Here is a 22,860-nt window from a genome sequence, read left to right as displayed (position 1 = left end):
TGGGGGTAGGCTGCTGCTGTCCAGCAGAAGAGAACAGAAGGCTCAATGGGCAGATGGGGCACCTGGGGGGGAGATTAAAAATAACCCCCAATCGACTTGGGCCATCCCAAGTTTCAGGAATGTTCAGAGAAGGGGCAAGGGAGAAGATGGAATTCCATCCCACAAACGGGTCAACGTCTCTTCCAGATGATTGTACCCCTGGACAGGCAGGGCTCACAGGCAAGGTCCTGCTGCCAGACAGGCCTGAGGAGCGTCCAGTCAGGACATTTATCAGAATATTTATCAGGAAGAGCTAAAAACAGGACGAGGAACTCCAGGGCAGGGACTGTGTCCTGCTTGTCTTGTACCCAGAGTGTCGTGTCCAGCCCTCACAAGCCTACAGCTCTTGGGCACTCTCACTCCCCTCTTCTCTATGGCTTGCCCCCATCCCCTGGTCATTGGTGGTCTCCACACCACACCCTGCCTCTCTGTGTCCTCCCATGACATCCCCCACTGCCTGGTTCCCTCTACCTGCTGCCTCTACTGAAGACAGCCCCCCACACCAAGGGCTCAGACTTCCTGCTCTGTCCTCCCAGCTTAGTATGCCAAAGTGGCCCTGTTTCTACCTCACAGGTAACCCTGGAGAGCACTCAAGGAAAGAGCTCTTACTACCCCTCCTACCCAGAGGGAGTTTGTCTCCAATACCCTTTAGACCTTGGCAACTCCGCCTACTGATCCATGGAGAGGCTGGGATCTGTACATCCCCACCCAGACCCAGCTCTCTTGCTTCCAGAGATGACTGGAGTGGTGGTCATCAGGCTCCAGATGCTTCCTGACTTGTTGGTCTTCATCACACAACTCTGATGGATGCCTAAGGAATCCCTTACTGGTGGGTCAGTTTACACTGGTCTTGCACCGTAGATGTGGGACACAGATGGATATAATCACACTTGATAGCTCTGGGAACATTATCTTTGGTGGAGGCTATGGGGCCTCCTCTTGTCTTTCTCGCTTTGGTTTTATCTATGCCCTTTTGTCCCCATCCATTATTCCATTGACTCTTCCCCACTGGAAATTATTCTGATGTGGTCTACGGCCATCTTTTTTTTTTTTTTTTTTTAAGATTTTATTTATTTGAATTTATTCATGAGAGACGCAGAAAGAGAAGCAAAGACACAGGTAGAGGGAGAAGCAGGCTTCCTATGGGGAGCTCGACACAGGACTCGATCCCAGGGTCCTGAGATCACACCTTAGGCCAAAAGCAGAGGCTCAACCACTGAGCCATCCAGGCATCCCTACAGCCATCTTTTTTTTTTTTTTTTTTTTGTCCATGCATTCTCTTGCACAGTTTATTGCTCTTTGGTGTATTTATTTTTAACTCGCACAAATGGTTAGTGTTTCGATTTTATTCTGTTTCTTACTTTTTCCACTGGCATTACTTTTTTTTAAGAGAACCCATGCTGCTTTGTACATTTAGCACATTGCTTTGAATTACTGCATGGCACGTACATCGATGACCTCCATCTACCTGTTTTACCGGGTAATTCTGCTGATAGACAGGAGTCTCTAACTCCCTGTCTACACAATAGTAGGGTAATGTACGAATACAAATATCTTCATATATTTTCCTGTCCAGACCAGGGTAAAACTTTCCCTGGGATATATACCTCTCTACGGAATATCTGTGCCACAGTTTATGCAGATACTTAATGCACCTCAGCAATGCCAGATTACTCAGGAAAACAGCGACCTGGCAGTCAGGCTCCACCAGCAGGGCCCGAGGGAATTGTAGACAATCCATTCTCCACCATCAGTTGACATCACTGAGTTTTCAAATGTTTTTCCAGCTTAAACTGGGGTAAAGCGAAATCTCATTGTTCGTATCTGCAGTTCTCTGGTTGTTAGTACAAGATGGGCATTTCTTTACATGTTCACTGTCTTTTGGGTTTTCTCCTTCCTTAAAATGTCTATCTTTTGTTTGTTTTTCCATTGGAGGTGATTTGCAGGCCTCCTTTGCATATTCTACATATGCATATTGCTTTGTCCATTTCAGATGCAAACATCCTCTCCCACTCTAGATCTATCCTTGGGTGTTCTATTGTGTTCCATTTCCTCTGTTTCTGAGGACTATTTGTGTGACTATGGTTGGGTTGTGTTTTAATATCTGAATAGGTACTCCCCTCTTTAACTTTTGTGTTTCTTTTGTAATATTCACTTAACTACTTGAAATCTTTTTTATATAAATTTATTGAGTTCCTGGAAAAAGTCCGACTGGAATTTTGACTGAGAGTGCATGGAGATTATAAATTAATTTGGGAAGAATTGCAATCTTCATAATATTAAATTCTTCATCCAAGAACATGATGTTTACTGATATTATTTTCTGTGTCTTTTATTAGAGTTTTTCAAGCTTTTCCCCATGGGGGACTGAGACAATCTTGGTTAAATCAACTCCTAACTAGTATTCTTTTTGTTCCTATTATACTTTTTTATTTATACTTTCTGGATGATATAGCATAGTAGGAACTGAAGTTATAACTGTGTCTGACTTAATTATTCCTCCCCACTAAGAAGGGAAGGAGGTCTTCCTGAGCTGAGCCTCTGTAAAGAGAATGCCCCATCTGGAAGTTTCTTCTCTCACATTTTTCTCTCTCTCTCCAATACCCCACTTCTTTTCCAGAGTCTTCGTGTTCAAATCTCCCAATGTGGAGATTTGAACTCAAAGAGTGGTTCTACCATTTTTTCTTTTTATTTCTTGCAAATTCCCAACGACAGATGATATCTGTGGGAGTTGGGGACATGAGTGGGGCAGGGGATGAGCTCCAATTCTGTGAATGAGAACAAAATTGGGTGCCCAATTCCAGTTTTATACCTTAATCTTCCACCAAGAAGCACTCTGGCTAACTCCCAACTGGTTTCCTTAGTAGTAGCAGAGAACACCTCGCCAAGCCAAGCATTAATTTTCCTCGAAGACATCACAGTATTTTTTTTTCATTTTTTTCTTTTTTCACAGTATTATTTACACGAAGAAAGGACATCGCTATAATAAAGGTGACTTCGACCTTGTCCCTTTCAAAATAATAAACTTTGGCATGATGGTGTGATGGAGCCTTTTCTTCTTTCCTGGACCTGCACACATTCCAACAGACATCGCAGCAGCTATAAATGGCTCTCTCCCACCACCCTCAGTGGATGACACCAGCTCTGGTGAAATTTTCTGGTTTTGTTTTGATGTCAAAGAGTTCTTTAATAAGAGGAGGGAATGCTAAGCTTACCAGGATCCCTTTCCCGGCACCACTAGTAATACTATGGGAACCATGAGATCCAAGACTTCCCTTCTCTCTGCCATCCCAGGACCAACCTGAAAAACACTACCTGTTCTATCGATCACCTTCTACAGGCTGACAGGGGGCAAGTGGTGAGAATACAAATCATTCCAGGGCCTGAGTTGTTGAAATGAGGTTTTGTCGCAAGGGAATTTGCTCAAAGTTTTACCAAATTCCTTGATATTTAGATGCAAGCTGGGACCACTCTGAATCTGGAGGGCATTTCACTTGCAGGAGCCTCGAACCCTGCTCATTGGCATAGCTGTCTCATACTCCACCTCCTCAGTCAGATCTCTCTCCGTTTGCCCCTCTTGTAACCAGCCTTCCATCTACAAACCGCCCCTGGTTTGGGAACCACTGAATTGGAGACACCACTTCAAAATCATCAAGTTGACAGTGAAAAATCAGAAGAATTTTCAAAACCCACTCCTTCGAGGGGCCCTTCACATGTCCCTGTTTTCACAAAAGAATTCACCACTTCCTTCCCCTCCTACATCACTGAATGCTGCTCCAGGGCAAACACACCCTACACTTGCTTGGAGGCAAAAATGAGGCAAGAAGGCAACTTTCTTCTCCTTCCTCCCTGTCTTGTACCGGACAGTGGCTGCACACAGTACTCATTCCGAGTGATCCTTACTTGCTCCTTATTCCTCAGCCTCACATCTTCCCTTTAATCTACTCACACTTCACCTCTGCACTTCAGCTCCAAAGCCAGACTGTGAGCTCCCCAGACTGTAGGGAGGCTCCCTACCCGGTTGACTTGTCCTGGTCTCTCCCAACATCAGGGCTCCAGACTTCAGAGTTCTTTTGTTTATTTGTTTTTTTAAGATTTTATTTATTTATTAATGAAAAACACAAAGAGAGAGGCAGAGACTTAGGCAGAGGGAGAAGCAGGCTCCCTGAAGGGAGCCCAATGTGGGACTCGATCCTGATCCAGGCACCCTGGGATCACACCTGGAGCCAAAGGCAGACAGACCCTCAACGCCTGAGCCACCCAAGTGCCCAAGACTTTGGAGCTCTTGATATGCATGCAGCTAACAAGCCAGCTCCAGTTTTTTTTAAACTTCCATGCAGTTCTAGGGCGTGATGGCAATCCTCCCCACATCTCAAACCTGGGTCATTAATCCGCAGGTAGAAGCCAGGGGCATGGGTCTGTTTTCACGTGTATTTGAAGTCAGCGGGTCTGTACGTTCCCTGGATCCCCTGGGTTTTACCTTTTCACCTTGAAGAGGGGATTCCTGTTTCACATTTTACTGTCTCCTAAGAATTTGCTCACATCCCAGTCCAGGGTGGGGGGACACGCTCCCACCTCCATCACATGTGCCCCCCAGGACGGGATATTGTAGCCCTGAGGGTTTCCAGCCCCCTGATGAACAGATCGAGCTGCATTCACGACCCAGAGGCGCATTGTTAGGCGTTCAGCAGCCTTGGAGAGGCGAGGTCCCGCTGAGCCGGCTGCAGAAAGGGCCCGCGATTAATTGGTAGAATTGAATTGTTAACATTCCCTCGCTGTTCCCAGCGCTGGGCTCTTGACTGGACTGCTGCAGAAAATAACCGGGTGGAGGCGACAGTGTAGGGTGGAGGAAAGGAGAAAAATCTCTCATGAAAACCTCGATCAAGCCATTTTAGCACCTGCCCCCCCACAAGGCATTTGCTCAGAGCCCACAGTGTCATACCTGGTGAACACTTTCTCATAACAGATCTTGGCTCTTTCCTAAAACCTGAAACCATTGGCTTTTGTCGAGGAGTTTTGGGGTGGGGCGTGTGTCTTGAAAAGCTCACACAGGCTGAATCTTCAAGAGATCATATGTTTGCCCTATAGGGTCTCTGACAAATGTGTTTTTAGGCAGCAGCGCAGGTGTGTACGTAGAGCGAAGCACAGAGATGTGTGTGTTACAGCAGATTATATTCCAAACTCTGGCCCTTTCTTCTTTTTCTTTCTCTTTCTTCTCTCTTTCTTAATTTCCTCCCTTCTTTCTCTTTCTTTTCTTCCTTCCTTTATCAAAAGCAGGCCTTAGGTTAGTGCCTAAAGAACCTTTTCTTACATTAGGACTGCTGTGAGAACAGGTGCCTGTTAGATTGTATGGGCAGTCCTCCTTTCTGGAACTGCCCTCCACCCTCCCTGCCTTGGTCACAGGGAGCTCCCAGGAGCCATGTCTGTTCAACATGGTCTTTCACCCCCAGCCAACAGGACTGCAATAAGAATAGGCACCAGACCCATTCCAGACCAGTGAGAATCCCACATTCCAGACCCCAGGACTTTAGAATAAGAATTAAGGGGTGGACATCAGGGTGTGGCTGTGTTTTCTGCTTTGTGAACTAAGGCAGTGATAACATCATCTTGCTGAAAAAAAAAGAAAGAAAATATTACAAATGTGTGGCAAGAAAGGGAAAAGTGAGATGGAGCTGTTGTCTAGGTGCCCAGTGGCCCAGCAAAGGAGTGTCCTGGTCCCCTGGTCGCCGGGACCACCTGTTAGCTAACTTCTGCATTCATGGAGTGAGAGCCCTTCCATTGGCGCACAGGGCCAGGGAAGGGAGGTCAGAACAGAAAACTCCACTGAGGATCCTAAGAAGGAGAAGCATTCAGTGCCTCCCATGTTATTTCCACCTCCTCTCACAGGGAACTTTCCAACAACAAAGCATATCATCAAACACATCTTATTCAAGGTAAAAGTATCAACGTACTGTTGTCATGATGAAATTTGACCCGTATCAAAATAGCTACTCAGAAATTCCACATGTTCTACACTTATCTGCTCACATTACTGATAAACCCACAAATATAAAGCCTGGGAAGAAAGGCTGACTCTGTATATTCACATACCCAAGACATTCCTAAACATTAATATTTACACAGATGAGGGAATTTGAGAGGCACTGAAAAAAGTGCCTGGTCCCAAATATCCCCCATCCTTTCTGGCTGCTGTCTTGCTACCTGTAAATTCCATTATTATAATTATTCCTCTCATTCCTATGAGAGCTCCTTTTGGGGATGCCTGGGTGGCTCAGCGGTGGAGCATCTGTCTTTGGCTCAGGGCGTGATCCCAGTCCCAGGATGGAGTCGGGCTCCCTGAGAGGAGCCTGCTTTTCCTTTGCCTGCGTGTTTCTGCCTCTGTGTGTGTGTGTGTGCATGTGTCTCATGAATAAATAAATAAAATAAAAAAAAAAGGAAAGCCCCATTTGTAGATGTTTCTTCTTGAGATGAGAATATCACATGGAAAATGTTACACAATAAACTACACAACAGCATGAATTTAGTCATCAGAGTCATTAGTTGACTTTTTTTTAAAAGCTTAAGGATCTAGGCTATGCTATGGTAACCTTTAATGGGTGAGAAAGCAGATTTTCCTTACATTGGAGAAAATTATTGAGTCTCCACTATATGTCTGCTGTTCTGCCAGTGACATATAATGAACAGGACCTTGCTCCTTCCTCAAGAAGTTCTGAATGATAGAGCCTCTGTATATATACTGAGGAATTTGAGTATTTTTGTTCTACGTACACCCCTGGAATGTCTGCTAACTCTAACAGGCCACCTGCCAGTCAAGGTAAAATATGCAGAGTCAAGAGGAACCATTGAGAAGGTTACTTCTAAATGCTCAAAAGGACGTAAACAGACGCCTGCCCAAGGAACACCAACGTGGCTCTTTTAGCTTTTCCAAGTCCTGAAGCCCAAGCTCCAAAGTCACATGCAAGTACTTTCTTGAAAATTTTGTCTTTTCTCTTGCTTTGGTCATTGACAGGGGTTATCACATATATACATGACTTCTTGTTTATAATACTTTAGCCCTATTTCCAAAATGGACTGATATTTAGATAGTTTTTTTGGCTAAACCCAGAGACTTGTCTTCATTAAGGCTTAACTGGATTAACCTATTTAGGCATGCTGAGGTCCACCTCTGTGCAATATGATCTGTGGCTATATCCCAAAATACAGCAACTAGGGTGAACAGCTGTACCCTTTTGCTCATAATCAAAGGGTTACTTAAGGCCATTCAAAGCCAATCTCTGTCATACATTTCAGAGAAAGAAAGAAAATAATTTGGTATTTTTTAGAAAAAAAATACAAAGGGCACCATGGACAAAGTCAACAGACAAAATATTGGAAGAAGATATTTGCAATGTCAAAACTGACAAGGGGGGCACCCTGGGTGGCTCAGCGGTTTAGCGTTGCCTTTGGCCCAGGGCGTGATCCTGGAGACCTGGGATCGAGTCCTGCGTTGGGCTCCCTGCATGGGACCTGTTTCTCCCTCTGCCTGTGTCTCTGCCTCTCTCTCTGTGTCTCTCATGAATAAATAAATAAAATCTTAAAAAAAAAAAAACTGACAAGGGACTACAATCTAGAATATATACGAGAAACTTCCGCCAATCTACAAGGTCCAGGCAGCCATTCCGGAAAGAATCTGGTAGTATTTCACCAACATAAGGACTGTGACCCAGCATTCCTGCCCCTGTGTCCTGGGTGATATATGTCAGGAATTCCTAAGGATTCTCCTTTCAGTCAACATGGGGACATGTTTGAGGATATTCATCACAGCATTTGTGGCAACGGGGAGTTGGAGACGGTCTAGGTGCTCATCACTGTTGCAACAGATGCGTAAAACAGGGTTGCTGCACCCAGCCACACAGATGCCTGTAAACGTGCAGGGCAGAAAAAAGTAAGAAGCCGAATGAGGTTTCCAATATGCCATTTATGTAAACTTAAAACACATGTTCCCCAAACAGAAATACATGTTTTACAAGAATACAGGCAAATAAAACAACACACACAAACGCATTAAACTGGTTGCCTACAGACAAGACAAAAATGAGGGTGGAGAAGGGGAAGAAGGAAAATATTCCATCAATCAAGAGAAGAGCCTTGAAGAGATCAGTCACTGTAGCATGCCATGAACTGGCCTTCTGTACTTGAAGTGTAAAAACAAACAAAAAAGGGGGCAGGAGAAGCCCAGGGTCTTTGGCTCCTGGAGGAGAGGAAGCAAAGGGCTCCTTTCTGAATCCCCAACAGCAGTGAGCACTGTGTCCTGTCCTTGGGCCATGTCTACAATTTGTACAATAGATATTTGACGGATGGATGTATAAACAAATGATTCCATAAAAGGAAAAATATCTAATGGAGGATGGCCTGGAGCCAAGGAGCTGCCCTGTAAATAAATAATTACTGATGCTCTTTTATGTGCCAGGCACCATGCTAGACCCTGAGAATGAAATGAGTGAAGAGGGAGACAGTCAGAGTCCCCATGGGGTTCTGCTGAGAGAGAAATCAACAAGTCAAGTAGCAATTATGACATAGTGTGTTGATGGTTATGACACAGGTCATAGCACAGAGGGCCCTGGGACACCAAACGGGGGCTCCTAACCCAACTGTGGAAGTTCAGGAAAAGGATCCCAGGAGACACGGATGCCTGTACTGAATCCCAAAATATCAGTGAAAGTTACATCAGCAAGGAGGAGGGCGGGGGCGCCAGGAAGGGTGCATAAGAAGCAGGAGAAATCGCATATGCAGTGGGGCCCGGGGTCAGAATTTTACCATAATAACTCTGATCCCTACTTCAGAAGGGTTGTCTTCCTAGCCTGAAGATATAACGGAGCAGTTACTTTAACAGGTGGAGCTGCATGGCATTTATTAGTGTTCTGGAGGCGTCTTTATCAAACAAAGAACTGATCCCTGGGTAAGAGGGAGAAAAAAACCCCTTCAGTTCTCTTTTCAGAGCAAGCAAATGTGCACATCCAAGTCGATATTGCCTCGAGCAGGCCAACAGGAGTCGAGCACTTATCACTGTCCTGTGAAATCATTTCAGTTCGACTTAAAAGGGATAAAGAATTTTGAACGGAAAGGCTTTTAACCTGCCAAACAAGTTCACCTTTCTATAGTTTTCCTTTAATCCCTTAGTTATAATTATTCATTTGTATATGGGCAAGGATGCTCACAGCTGACACACTTCACACGTCTCACGCGGGAGATGCTCTCCTGGATACGTAGGGCTTCAGGTTTGCTCTGGCTTGATGAGCTGAAGCAGAGTCCTATGAAAGCCGGTGCTAGAAACTTACTCCAGGGAGTCTCAACCTGGAGCCTGCAGCAGCACCCCCTGGAGGGTTTGCTGAAACCCCATGGATGGCTGGGCCCCTCCCAGAGGTCTGACTCAGAAAGTCTCAGCTGGGGTTGGAGAATTTGCATTTCTAACAAGTTCCCAGATGTTGCTGATGCTGCTGGTCTGGGGACCACACTATGAGACCCACTGAACTACTCTAATTCTGCTGATGGAGAAACTGAAAGTCAGAGAGTGTGTCAAGAAAATCTCCACTCCTTTATGCTCACTCAGCTATGACTCTCACAATGCTTCTGAGACCAGAGGTGGGGGGAGGAGGACTCCAAGCAATTCTCTGGGACACCAGCTGGGTGTCCTACAATGTAATTCAATTCTGACACTACGTACCTGGACATAGCTTCAATCCCTCCAGACTGCTCCCCTCCTCCCCACCTCAGATGCCAGTTGCAGGTCCTGGTAGTCACCTGTGCTTCTGGCCTGTAGGAGGGACATTGTACATTGGAGGTTCCCACAACCCCGTCTTTGGGTTTGAGTCATTTGCTAGAGCAGCTCACAGAACCCAGGACAAAAGTTTACTCACGGTTTACCAGCTTACTATAAAAGGATGTGATTTAAAAAAAAAATGAACATCTAGATGAAGAGATGTCCAGAGCAAGGAATGTGGGGAAGGGTCTAAGCTTCCATGTTCTTTCTGGGCACCACTCTTTCCCAACACCCCCACGAGTTCATGCACCCAGAAGCTCTCTGAACCCCATATTTTGGGGATTTTTGTGAAGCCTTCATCACAGAGCCTTGATCAATCATTAATTCCATCTTCAGCTCCCCTCCCCCCTCTCTGGAAAATGGGGGCAGGGCTGAACATTGCAAGCTTCTAACCATGGCCTGGCCTTTCTGGTGACCAGGCCCCATCCTGGAGCCCCACGGGTGCTTACCCAGAGTCACCTCAGGAGAACAAAAGACAGTGCTATCACCTAGGAAATTCCAAGAGATTTAGGAACTCTGTGTCGGGAACAAGGGTCAGAGATCAGATATTAGAACAAAAGATGCTCCTAATGCTCTTATCGCTTAGGAAGTTACAAGGGTTTTGGGAGCTCTGTGCCAGGAACCAGGGACAGAGTCCAATATATATTTTATCTATGATCTCATAGCAAGTGACTTATGTAAAGTGATACAAATTCCTGGTAATCCAATCCAGGTTATAGGGGAATATAGTGAATAGGAAAGAAATAAAGAGCTATGGAGATTCTTGAATCAAGGTCCTCACAATGAGTGGCCTCATAAGATAAACAGGAGACATCTTCTCCTGTTCTTACAACCCTCTCCCTTCCCCTCTCATCCAGGCCTGAGAAGTGACACCAAGTGGGGGTTCAGGGGTGGCACCAGCAACAGAGAGGGTGGAGGTAGGTGCTGAGGGTCTAACCAAGTCCTAGAGGTCCTTGCAAGTCAGGTGCAGGTAATATGTGGTGGTGTGTCTCCACCCACAATGCCCAGTGCTCAAGACAGAGGACAGAACCGTGGGAAGGAGGGAGCCCTCTGCCAGAACCTCCTTTACCCATGCTCCATGACACTTGCAAAAATAGGTTGCAGGTCAATTCTGAAGAGCCTGCTCCACCTGTCACCCTTGGTACCCATGCGGGGATGGCTGCTTCTGGTAATCCCACAATGGTGCAGGGTGTACTCTGGGGAAATGAGGGCCTCAGCAGTTGTGGGACATGCAAGGCTTTGAACACGTCGGGGGGAGGGAGGCAAACAAAATAGAAGCAACAGCCGGCCTGTTTACCAAAGAGGGCTTAATGGTTTTAATGAGAAAGAGCAGGAAGTCTGTGTTTTCACTCTTACTTGTCAGCACCCTGCTGAAGAATCTAAATGGAGAAGGACTCCAGCTAGTCATCCTTGTTTTGCTGTCCACACCCCCACCCCCATTTTTTTTTATGAGAATTTGATGGGGGAGAAGTTAAGCCATCAGCTTGAGCCCCGGGGCCATCAGCAATGTCAGGTATTGAGCTGGAGATGCATTGTTTAGGCATTAAGAGTTCAGAGGTCAAGTCTCTCTGACTGTTTATTACACCTAGGGCCCAGAATACTCTAGACATCTGCAATTATTAACTGAGATTTCACTACAGAATTCTTTCCAATGGCCCTCCTAACGATCTATGATTATAGAGATGGAAATGTCTTGCTTTGCAAGAAGCATGATTGTGAATTCCACCAAAAAATAATAGTTCTGCTCTTCCGTTCAATGAGATGTCACAAGAAAATTATCTCAGAGCTGCTAAACAACTGCGTGTTATTTTAGAGCGACGAGTTCTAAGTTTGCTTCAGGTTCTCTTTCAAAGCTACAGAGAGAGGTCATTGGTCTCTGGAGACTCGTGGTCACAATGTGACTTAAGGGTAAGATATTCATTGCAGTGAATCCGAGCTTTAGCTCAGTAGCTGGTAGTGGAACAAGACATGCACCAATAAATATTTCATTTTATCATATAGAAGACATCTGGGCAAATATTCATAGACTACTAGTTGAACCAATTATCAACCTATCTTTGAAACCTGATTGCTGGTGAATAATCATGGTGCCCTGGCCACAAGCCTGAGCTACATACAGCTCACCTGACCCCTTATGGCCCCTGTTTAAAAGGCCAAAGAAATCAGCCCCACAAAGGTCTTAGTTAAAAAGATGTTGGAAGCTAAGGCTTCCAAGGTTGGGTCCCACAGGGCAAATTCTCTTTACTCAGCCTTTATTTCTGATCGTAATAGCCTGATTCAGAATTTTGCAAAGTAGAGGCTCGCAGAACAGCGGCAACCACCATCCACTGCCGTATGCTAGGCTATAAAGAGAGTTAAGTCCCCCAAATTAAGTCCATTCTTGTGGTTTGCATCCTTCTCCTGCCCTCCCCACCCACAACAACGTGCACACAGGCAGGGGACTCTGGTGTGGTTTTAGGTTTCCAAGGGTCATCAGCTAACCTCCCAAGACTTGTGTAAAAATGCCCCTTATAAAACTCTTTACACGTTTGTTTTTAAATTGTGGGGATGGCTGATTTACTTCCGAAGAATGTTTGGAGATCTTCCGAGCTGTGCAGGATCCATAATTATCAACAATTGCTAAGGCAGCTTAACCCTTATGTAAAATATTGTGCATACAAATGGGTTTATTTTGAACCAGTTCACACTATTAAATTTGAGTCTGGTACAGGGTTTATCCCTAGGCAGTGCTCAATAACAGCACAGTAGCAAACACCTTGGCTATATGTCTTTCTATTTGGTTGGCTCGTTTTATATCTTTGCATGTTTAAATAGGCAATGGGAGTGCTAATTAAAATGCAATCATGCAGATAAATTAGACCATGTTTCTAAAAGGTAAAATGAAAACCCTATTGAGTTCAAAATCCTTGTGATAGTCAAGGCAAAAGCACAGCGTGATACTGAACACAGAAAAATCTTCCATGATTATGGCATGTTTAAAACCAAAATGCATTTGTTTTGTTTTGTTTTGTTTTGTTTTTAGATGTACGGAACATGCGACAAATTAATTAATTTCTTATGGGAGTCAAGACTCAAGGTTTCTAGCAAAATGTTCAAGCTGTAGGTCACTCTGAAAGATCTGTTTTGTCTATGTTCTACCCGGAAAGGGGGAAGTGTACTGTATATTTCAAAGCCTACGTCAGTCTAAGCACCAGGGTAACCCCAAAATCTATGGTCAAGCCTCGCTCATTGGATTCTCCATTCTACCTATTGCTTATCTGTTCACAGGTGAACTTCACTGCCAGCAACCAAAGATAAAACAATACGCTGATGTCCCGTGAAGTATTTTATCTCTCTGAGCTCCAGTTTCTTCTACCTGCAAAATGAGTTCTGATAGGGCATTGCAGATGGCTTTTGATATTATAAACTGTTTGGAGAATTTGATGAAAGCCATTTACACTGTTTTTTCAAAAAAAAAAAAGTAGGTGTGCATATCCCCCCCAAATTGTGCACACGCATCCACTAATCCCCCAATACATATCTATGGACATGATCCAGCAATCCCAATTCTGGGCATATATGCAAAGACAATGAGAACTCCATGTCCCTATAACAATAAGATCGCATATATATATATATTTTTTAAGATTTATTTATTTATTTATTTATTTATTTATTTATTTATTTATGATAGACATAGAGAGAGAGGCAGAGACACAGGAAGAGGGAGAAGCAGGCTCCATGCCGGGAGCCCGACGTGGGACTCGATCCTGGGACTCCAGGATCGTGTCCTGGGCCAAAGGTAGGCGCTACACCACTGAGCCACCCAGGGATCCCCATAGCATATATTTTTATCTAGGACTTTGTCCTAGCCCCTACCCTGTTCCCTGTTGCTCAAATTGTGCACTACAAATTCATCTTTGCAAAACAATATAAAAAATCATATAAAAATTAATCTCTGCTTCAGCATGAGACTATTCTGCTGTGTATACCATGTACGAGGAAATAACTAGAAACCACATAAGTAGTAATGCCATCAGTTTGGTCTAAGTGAAAGCATTAGATGGTCTAGGAGTTATTATTTGCCCACTCCCTCCTTTGAGAAAGCATGTATTTTATTTCAAGGACACGATTTCTCCCATAGGTTCCCACTACCTTACATTTTCTAGTCCCAGACACTGAGCCTACTACTGGTGCCAAGAGGAGGATGATGCTTGGGTGTTTGCTTCTTACCTTCCAGATTTTGATCCATAGCCTCTAGAAGTGTTAAATTATCATCCTGAACTACCTTCTCCCCAGGTCTGTTCTAGGACATTTCCTCAAAAATGTGCCAGAAAACAATGTATTCCATGGACAAAAGAATCTGGGAAATTCTGAACCTCAGATACTCCCACAGCATTTTGTCATGTTAATGGCACTGAGAAGTCTTTCATAAACAAATCAGTTTAATTGTGCTTTCCCAACGTTTTAAAAACTTAGGTGATCTGGGGTGCCTGGGTGGCTCAGTCGGTTAAGGTTAAGCATCCCGACTTCCGCTCAGGTCATGATCTCAGAGTTCTGGGATGGAGCCCCACTCGGGCTCCACACTTAAGTATGGAGTCTGCTTGTCCTCTCCTTCTGCCCCTCCTCCCTCTTCATGTGCTTGTGCTCTGTCTCTCAAATAAATAAAATCTCTTAAAAATAAAAATGTATGTGATCTTAGAATCATCTTGTTCCTATGATATTACCATCAGAGCACACTCAGAAAAATCAAAGATCTGGTTTCTACACATCCTCAGCCAATGGACCCTCAATGAGCTTAACTTAGATTCTCTGTTTACTCAGGTTCACTGCTCATCGCTTTCATCTTAACATCATTTTATCCAGAGACTTCTTAAGTCTTTTCCAATTTTGTTTGCTGGTGCTGTCAAGCCACCTGGGTCCATCTTCCTCCACCAGCAGTTCATACCCACACTCCCTTCTGGAACTCACAAAGCACATTTATGTATAAAAAGACGGTCACTATCCTTCCCAGGAGATAGGCCCCATTGTATCCCCTTCAAATGTGTTTAGAGTCTTAGCAATTTCAGACCAAGAGAGCCCTGGATATCACCCAATCATTTTATAAATTTACAAACAAGAGAACAGACCTGAGAGGTTACAAGCTTTGACAGAAGGGAGACCAAAGCCCAGCATTTCTGATTCCCGGTCCAGTAGTCCTAGGAAGTAACTCAAACTAACTAGAGGTACATGAGATTGATACATACCAGAGAATAAATTTACTAATTTGCAAGGAGGAATGAGATGCATCTGGCTAGACCAGTTATCCAGAGAGAGACCTACCCAAACAATGAAATTACAGCTCAATGCTTTCCTGATGAGGATGGGCCTAGAGGCTGGATGAGCAGTTGGATTTTCTTAAGGCATTGATGCACTGGAGAGCATATGGGATAGGGAGTTAGGAAGGGGATCTTGATTTTCTCACTACCGAATGGCAATGTCATTGGTCTTTCATTGCATCACGGACTACCTGGCAGGAGATGAGACAATTACTTTCCCATCCCTTCCAGATCCACATTTTGGGATTCTGTGATTCTAAGTTCCTTCCTTTAAATGACCCTGTGTTCATTTCCTCAACATCCCTTTTTATATGTTAACACAAAAACCCCTAGTCCTTGGTCAGAGGTTCTTTCAGTCCATAATCATCCAGTTTTTGGTACAGCCCTCTTTGTCTTCACAAGGTCATTAGATAAATCGTCTCAGTATTCTCAAATAAAAGACTCTTTAAAAAAAAAACAAATTTTAAAAAAGTAGGTGTTCGTAGCTTCTCATTTGATCTTGAATATACCCTAATGTCCCCGTCTCTTCCTGGAAACTTTAATTAATGTAGTTCCCTCATACTCACCAATATTTATTCAGTCTATTTCACAGCAAGACCTAGGGCTCCCAGGGAAACCAGAGTCACACGGTGAAGTCTAGACTACTCCATCGGGGAGTCTCCACAGCTTCCTGCAACACCAAATCGCAGTGTCATTAGCTTCAGATTATGATGACAGGGTCCCCTAATTCAAGTCTGTGATGGTGCTTTTAAATGACAACAACTACTAAACTGCTTCATTTATTTAAAGAATGTCCACTGCCCCCAGGGCCTCTGGGCATGGGTACAAAATGCTGCTATCAAGAAGTGTCCACAGCAGTTCTCTGTAATCAACTCATTGCTCATTATCACACTTTTACCAGTAACACTAAGTGCATCAACAAGGATGAACTATAAGAAACATATGATTCTTGTTCACACTTACATAAAATAGTGACAGTGCTGTTAGTAATTAGTTACCAGATCCTCGATTGCTTTGTTCTTTGGCATTAGTAATATGCCACTTGAAGTTTTACACCAAATTAACATTACCCACATTCGACTATTTCCAAGCCCCTTGAAAATGTGCTATCGTTCCTCATAAGCAAATACACGCGCCTGACAGTAAGACGTGTATTTTGAATTGTTTGCTCGCAGCCTCAAGTGAAAAGGGTGCTGGGTATGATCTATCTTGGTGCAGGAACATTGCTCTGACCTTGTTAGCAATTGTCCACAACTAGGAAAGATTACTTCACTATTTGAAGCTAACTCACCTGTCTGGGAAATAAGTTTATTAACATGTAGCTCTGTTAAACCATGAAGCCTAGCAGATGAAGGTGAGAGAAAGCAAACTCGAATACAGCCGAGGCTCTTCCTCAACCAGGACTCATTTTGATTCCACAATTGGCTCATTCCACGTAATGCCAGAATCTTAGGGATTAAAGAGTTTTGTAATCAATGCTGCTAACACCCTTAAATTCAGTTTCTATTTTCCTATTTGTAGGAACTCAATGGTAGCTGTTGACACCTAAATTTCTTATGAAGATGGGCAAGGTGATAAGCACATAAATTACTTCCATTTTAAAGGGAAAAAATGCTTCTGGAATAAAGAGAATTAGTGTAGACCAGATGGGATCCCAGAACCAGGCTCCAAATTCTGCTCCCCCAAAGTGGGCATCTACTATCTCTAATTCTATCCAGAGTAACTATCACTACCTTCGTCTTATGGATGACCCTGTGGACAATGTTTTTATATAATACCTAGGGATTTTGTTTTGTTTTGTTTTTCACTGTCACTATACATCAAGTGTTTTCAACCGCCACTGTAGCTAGAAAACTGGATCTAAATCTTCTCACTGGTTAACAATTCCAAATCCATCTGAAACTCCCAGATCTTTGACTACCCACTTCCAATTGAAATTTGAATGTGTCAATTAGCTATCTGGCTGAGGGAGCACACACCGAATCCAGAAACTCCAGACTTTGCCACAGGATTAAATATTTCATATGCTATAAGCACAGATCCTAGAATTATATTTAACCTTTTTCTTTCCCATAATCCTACTTGAGTCAAATGCAATGTCGTTCATGTTCTTGCTGATTGGCTCACGGTGCTGTCTTTCATGTATGGACGTTCTGATTCATTAACACAAAAATGTGCTTCTGAGGGTTTTAACCAGGAAAGAGAGACTCCATTGTCATCAACCCTCATTTCACCAAATTCCTCTTGCAACCATATGAAAGATGAGTGCTTGCACTGAAGAGCCCCCTCTGTTAAACCAGAAGAGAAGTGGGTTGTTGGCATTAAGTAACATGAAAGAAATTGAAGTTCGTGATCTTTGATTCTTAATATCACAGTCTCATAAACCGAACCAACCATCCCAGATATTATAAGAATGTGACTCAACATTTATGAGGAAATAGCACCTTAAGTGTTTAGTTAAAGAATGTATTCTAGACTCTAATAAGTTTTTACTATGTTGGCAAACCGAAAAGAACTATAGGATTGGTAACAAATGTTTTGCTCCTGCAAGTAATTATTTCACTTAAAACAAAATACTCGACTATTTTTTTCCCCTTCCACAATGTGAATTCTTCGATCCTTTTGGATAAAAGGCTTAGATGATCTGTTGTCTCTAGCCAGAATGACTGCATATGTTCAATAATATATCAGTTTCATCAGCCGCCATAGAATAGGCACATATGACAATAAATCATTTTGGGAACTTCCTGAATCCCAGCCAAGTTGTAGACAATAAAAGATCCTTCTTGTAAAGGCAGCTATAAAAGTTAATTTCATACAGGTTCCCCAGCACACATGCTACGGTTCAGTTCCAAACAGATGTGATCTTGGAACAGCAATGGAAAATGGCATGAAGCATTTTCGCTAACTTTCTGTATCCAGGAGATTCAAGTATTTCGTGTTTTCTGTAACCTTTAGTCATTAACACATTGCAGCAGGTATGAAAAATGAATTCTTCAAGCTTTTCTAATGCCTAAAATACTGTTGTTCCAGTCTAAAATATTCCTCCACGTTGGAAAGATTATCCATCAAGCCAGACATGCAGCGACTGAGAAAATCCTCACTGAGCAAAATAACAAAGACAAAAGCAGACATGTGGGGCTGTATTCTGGAAGAACCTCTTAAAACAAGAACTTCTATTAATTTCCTTATTTGCCTTTGCCTATAGATGCCCCAGCAAAGAGCCACAGAGACAGCTGGCCACTGCACTCCCTTGTGGCACCGACAGGAAAAAGGGATTTGAAGGAAAGAGCCGCTAAGGTTGAACTTAGGCCACATACACCAATGACATGAATTGATTTAAAATTTGTCTCTGGGTCACAAATTGCACTTGGTCTTTCCACACTAGCCATCATGAATTCTTTCCCTACCCCTGCCAAGGACCACTGCACATCCTCATTCATTCCTAAAATTCCCCATGATGGTAAGGCTAAAACCACGGTTCTCCTGATTTTAAACAATAGTTGAGTTCCTGGGATGTTGCACGTTCATCTGAATTTTTGTAACATGAGCTGTTCTCTATATACTAGCGGAGCTCCCTGTTCACGGGTCTCTGGAATCAATTCGCAGCAAAAATTGTCAATCCTGTGGTGTATCTGTGGCTGGAATGGGGATTTTTTCAAACTGTGGTAAAGATACACTCTCTCCACAAAAGCCCTGCTGAGTTTGAGAGCACAGAGTGCAATTGAAGTCCGAGAAATTATAGAACAACGAGCTGCTGAGGGCTGAGTGAGGGTGCCATTAACATATTAATCATACACCTGGAATTAATTAAAGCCAACCTCGGGATTAAGGTGCTCCAGGCCAAAAGAAAGAAAAAAGTGGATTGATGATGTTATGCGGTAGATATTTATATAATCACATCTTAGACCAGCAGACTGCTTTAAAAGCACAGGTGACACTTCCCATCCATTAGTTCCTAATGAACGTTAGGCCAACCTCAGAAATTCATGGGGGGGGGGGGGGGCTCTTATTTTGAGGGTTCGAGGAAACAGGCTCAGTGACATTGGGTGGCCATCCCAAAAAGGAAAAAGGAAGAAAAGGCCATGACTCCAGGAACATGGCCTTGAAAGAGTTGAAAGGGTGTCCTGGGGATGCCTGGGTGGCTCAGTGGTTGAGTGCCTGCCTTTGGCTCAAATCATGAACCCCGAGGTCCTGGGATTGAGTTCCGCATCAGGCTCCCTGCAGGGATCCTGCTTCTCCTTCTCCGTCTGCCTGTGTCTCTGCCTCTCTCTGTGTCTCTCATGAATAAATAAATAAAAAATTTAAAAAAAGGAGTCCTAACTCATCCCCAAGGGCACCACTCACCCTGCTTCTGGGACTGTGCTCCAGGAGGATTGGGTTCAAGCCCAAGGCAAAGGAAACCGTGTTTTATGTGCTCAGACACCAACCAGCAGTGGCCTTGGCAGATCACTGTAAACTCTTGAACCTCCCCTTCTTTAACAGCAAAAAGAATAGACTAGAAAATGAACCCTAAGATCCTTTCCATATCCTCCCTTCTACATGGGTCAGGGAGGAGGGGGCACAGCTGAACTTATTGGCAAAAGGCACCAAGAAACGTGTTTTGTGAGCCTTGGGTTGAAGGTATTCCTGCTCCTATGTTCCTATGAGCTATGTTTTTATCACAAGTGCTTTGTATTTTCAAGAAATAGGTATAAATATGTCAAACCATGGGTGGGGGTAACCTCAAACCAGAGGATATTTGCTTTTGCACCAGAGTGAAAGACCAAGCAGACCCCAGGGCAGGAAAGCCAGGGACCAGAAAGGCAAGAAATAAGGTCAGTCTCATGAGCCCCTGGGCAAATTTGGTCGGTTTCACCCGAAACCTTGAGGTGGTTCTCAGTTTTGTGGTTGGTTTTCTTGGAAGTAAGAGCAAGTGGTTTTGCTTCATCAAGCAGGTCAGAAACCAAATACCTGTACTGTGACCAACCTGATGGTTGCCTGAGGAAATAAAGCTGATTGTGATGTCTCTCTGTGGACTCCTACGACCTGTCTCTTTGACCACCTGGGCTAATGCCCCAGGCAGGAATGAATCTCACATCCAGTATCCTCCCCACCCCCCAACCTCCCCACCCCCGCCCCATTGTGCAGTTCAACACACTGCAGGTCTTCACTAGCCTGCTATCAGATGAATAGGAAGGGTCCCAACTGCTGGAAAGGTAATCTGTAGCGTTCGACAGAAGTAGGACTGATTTGATGCCCAGACTCTACCACTAGAATGATTCCTTCATTTAGCAATCCCATGAAAATCATAGTCCTATTTTATAATAACTAGAACGTCTATAGCTCCTAGCAATTTCTCTCTGTCCTTGTCTGCTGTCATTGGAACAGACTGATTTGCAAGATAATAGAGCTGACTTGGTTATATATTACTTAATGGGTCAGCTCTTTGGAAGCAAACTGGGTATCCTATAAGGGAATAAATAGTACTTCAGTGGCAGGAAGAGTTCTCATCTGGCTTCCCGGGCAGAGCTTTCTACCTGATATAGAGATCATTGGTTTACCGTCCATACTACTTTCTAGAAGGTGTGGGCTGCGAAGAAGCTCTTCTATATATGTGCCACTGTTTAAAATATGTCAGCCCACAGAGGAGTACACCCCTCTGCAGTGTCTAAACCAAGACCAGGTGATATTGTTTTTTAAGATTTTATTTATTCATGAGATACAGAGAGAGAGAGAGAGAGAGGCAGAGACACAGGCAGAGGAAGAAGCAGGCTCCATGCAGGGAGCCTGATGTGGGACTCGATCCTGGGTCTCCAGGATCACGCCCTGGCCCGAAGGCAGGCGCCAAACTGCTGACCCACCCAGGGATCCCAAGATTGGGTGGTATTAAACAACCTCTACCCTTCAATGCCTCCCTAGCACCCCCAAAGAGCAGCCTTGTGAGGTAAGACTCCAGCAGTGGGCTTCCCATTGACAGATAAAGAACTTCACACCGAGAAGACATGAGCCATCTGTCCAGGCCACATTTGTCCAGGGATATACTCATGGTTTTCTATCTCACCAGCTCGGGGTGACAGTCAAGAGAAAGTTTCAAAAGAAGGGCCTTGTGCATTGATTTTTATATTGATCATAGGTTTCTTCTCATCTTGGAATTGTTCTGTACATAACGTAATAATGCCATGGGCAAATCCCCCAGATCTTGGTAACATGATCATCCATTTTAAAACATTGCCACCCAAAACACAAGATTTCTACGAGCTGGTTTCTCATTGAGGGAAAAGGAAAAAGTCACAGAGAGGTACTTCGAGCCAGGACTCTTTGCCGGTATTTTCACCATCACTGGGCAGAGATGTTTTTTCTAGTTATACAATGTATTTTATCATTGAAATAACCTCCTATGTCTTAGACCTTGAGAAAGAAAATGAACCACGAAGGTATCTAAAGACAATTCCAAATATTTTAGGATGCTTATGTTATATCACAGGGAGTTTGGGCAGAGATTTGTCTAGCCCCAATCCAACCATTGCAATTATTTTTGTAGTTTTATGCAATTCGTGGTTAAGCTTCAAAATAGCCAAGTTCATATCAGGCCATTCAAAGTTATTTCAAGGAAACTGACACTTAGTCATAGAATAGGCATAATAAAATCTCACATCCGTACAACACTTGACAGTTGATGGAGTGTTTTCCTACATCACATTTTAATCCCCACAACCTGTCTAAATTGGCTACTATTATTCTCCTTGTATAGATTAACACCGTGGCTGAAAATACCCAAATACAGGATTCACACTCAAGTCACCTGAAAATCTAAATCAAAATCTAAAGCTCCTTTCACTCTACCACAAAGAAGCCTCAATAGTGTCAGATCAATTCATAGGACATACTGGGGAGTCGTACGTTGAATGAAGAGTAATATTACATTTCTGAAATTGTGCATGAACTAATTTTAAAGTGGGTGAAATAGTATCCTAAAAACCAAGAGGATTAAGTACTGAACATGATTTACTTGGCAGATCTCCTCAAGTTTTATTACTTTGAGCAATGCTGTGTCATTTGTCATGTTTCTCAACAACCAACCAAGAAGACTTCAGTTCTCTGTGGCAAACGTCCTCTGCCTCTCTGATGGCCTGCATCTCACTCAGGAGATTTCATCATCTCACTCCATCTCTGTCTCTAATATGCCTCCAGAGAACTAGAGTTCAGATTCTGGGTATTGCTCTATACAGTCAACAACCATATGGGTTTACGGGTGGTTTGCAAATAGTATCCAGCAACCCTGCTTCTGCTCCCTGAAAGCTCCTTGGAAGAGAACGAATGGCCCCACTGATCACCAATGCCAATGCCACCTTGAGCTGCCCTGTTATGGCCCTAGCAAGGGAAGGCCAGGAATAGACTTGGCCCAGAGAACAAAGATGTTTGGCCAGTAATTGGCCATGAATCATTTGTCTCTTCAATTAGAATTTTTAAATCCTGGTTCATGGTTATTTTCCCCAATTCCTGGGATAGTATCTGGTAAGGAATAAGGGTTAAATGAATGTCTGTTATACAGGGAGGAAAGGGGAGAGGCAAGGAGGGAGAGAGAGAGTAGGAGGAAGGGAGGACGGAAGAGACCGCGGCTATGCTTCTGAGACTACCTCCAGGAAAACAGATCAGAGATAAACAGGTTCAAATGTGAAAGCTTTTAAAACCACTTTGATCACAATGTGCCACTTCCTGGGGACTTTCCCCCCCCCCTCCCTC

At 43.7% G+C, this 22,860-nt stretch overlaps 1 long non-coding RNA gene across 1 annotated transcript; it reads left to right on the top strand.

Moving 5' to 3' along the window:
• Positions 1–20,247: 20,247 nt before the first annotated feature.
• On the top strand, positions 20,248–22,593 carry LOC140626107 (uncharacterized). The gene is made up of 2 exons (XR_012025321.1): positions 20,248–20,333; positions 21,869–22,593. It is a non-coding gene; the product is annotated as an uncharacterized lncRNA (long non-coding RNA).
• The last annotated feature ends 267 nt before the right edge of the window (positions 22,594–22,860 follow it).

The sequence above is a fragment of the Canis lupus genome, chromosome 37 (genome assembly GCF_048164855.1).
Source record: "Canis lupus baileyi chromosome 37, mCanLup2.hap1, whole genome shotgun sequence".
Taxonomy (NCBI): Eukaryota; Metazoa; Chordata; class Mammalia; order Carnivora; family Canidae; genus Canis; species Canis lupus.
This window is presented reverse-complemented; position numbering and strand designations above follow the sequence as displayed.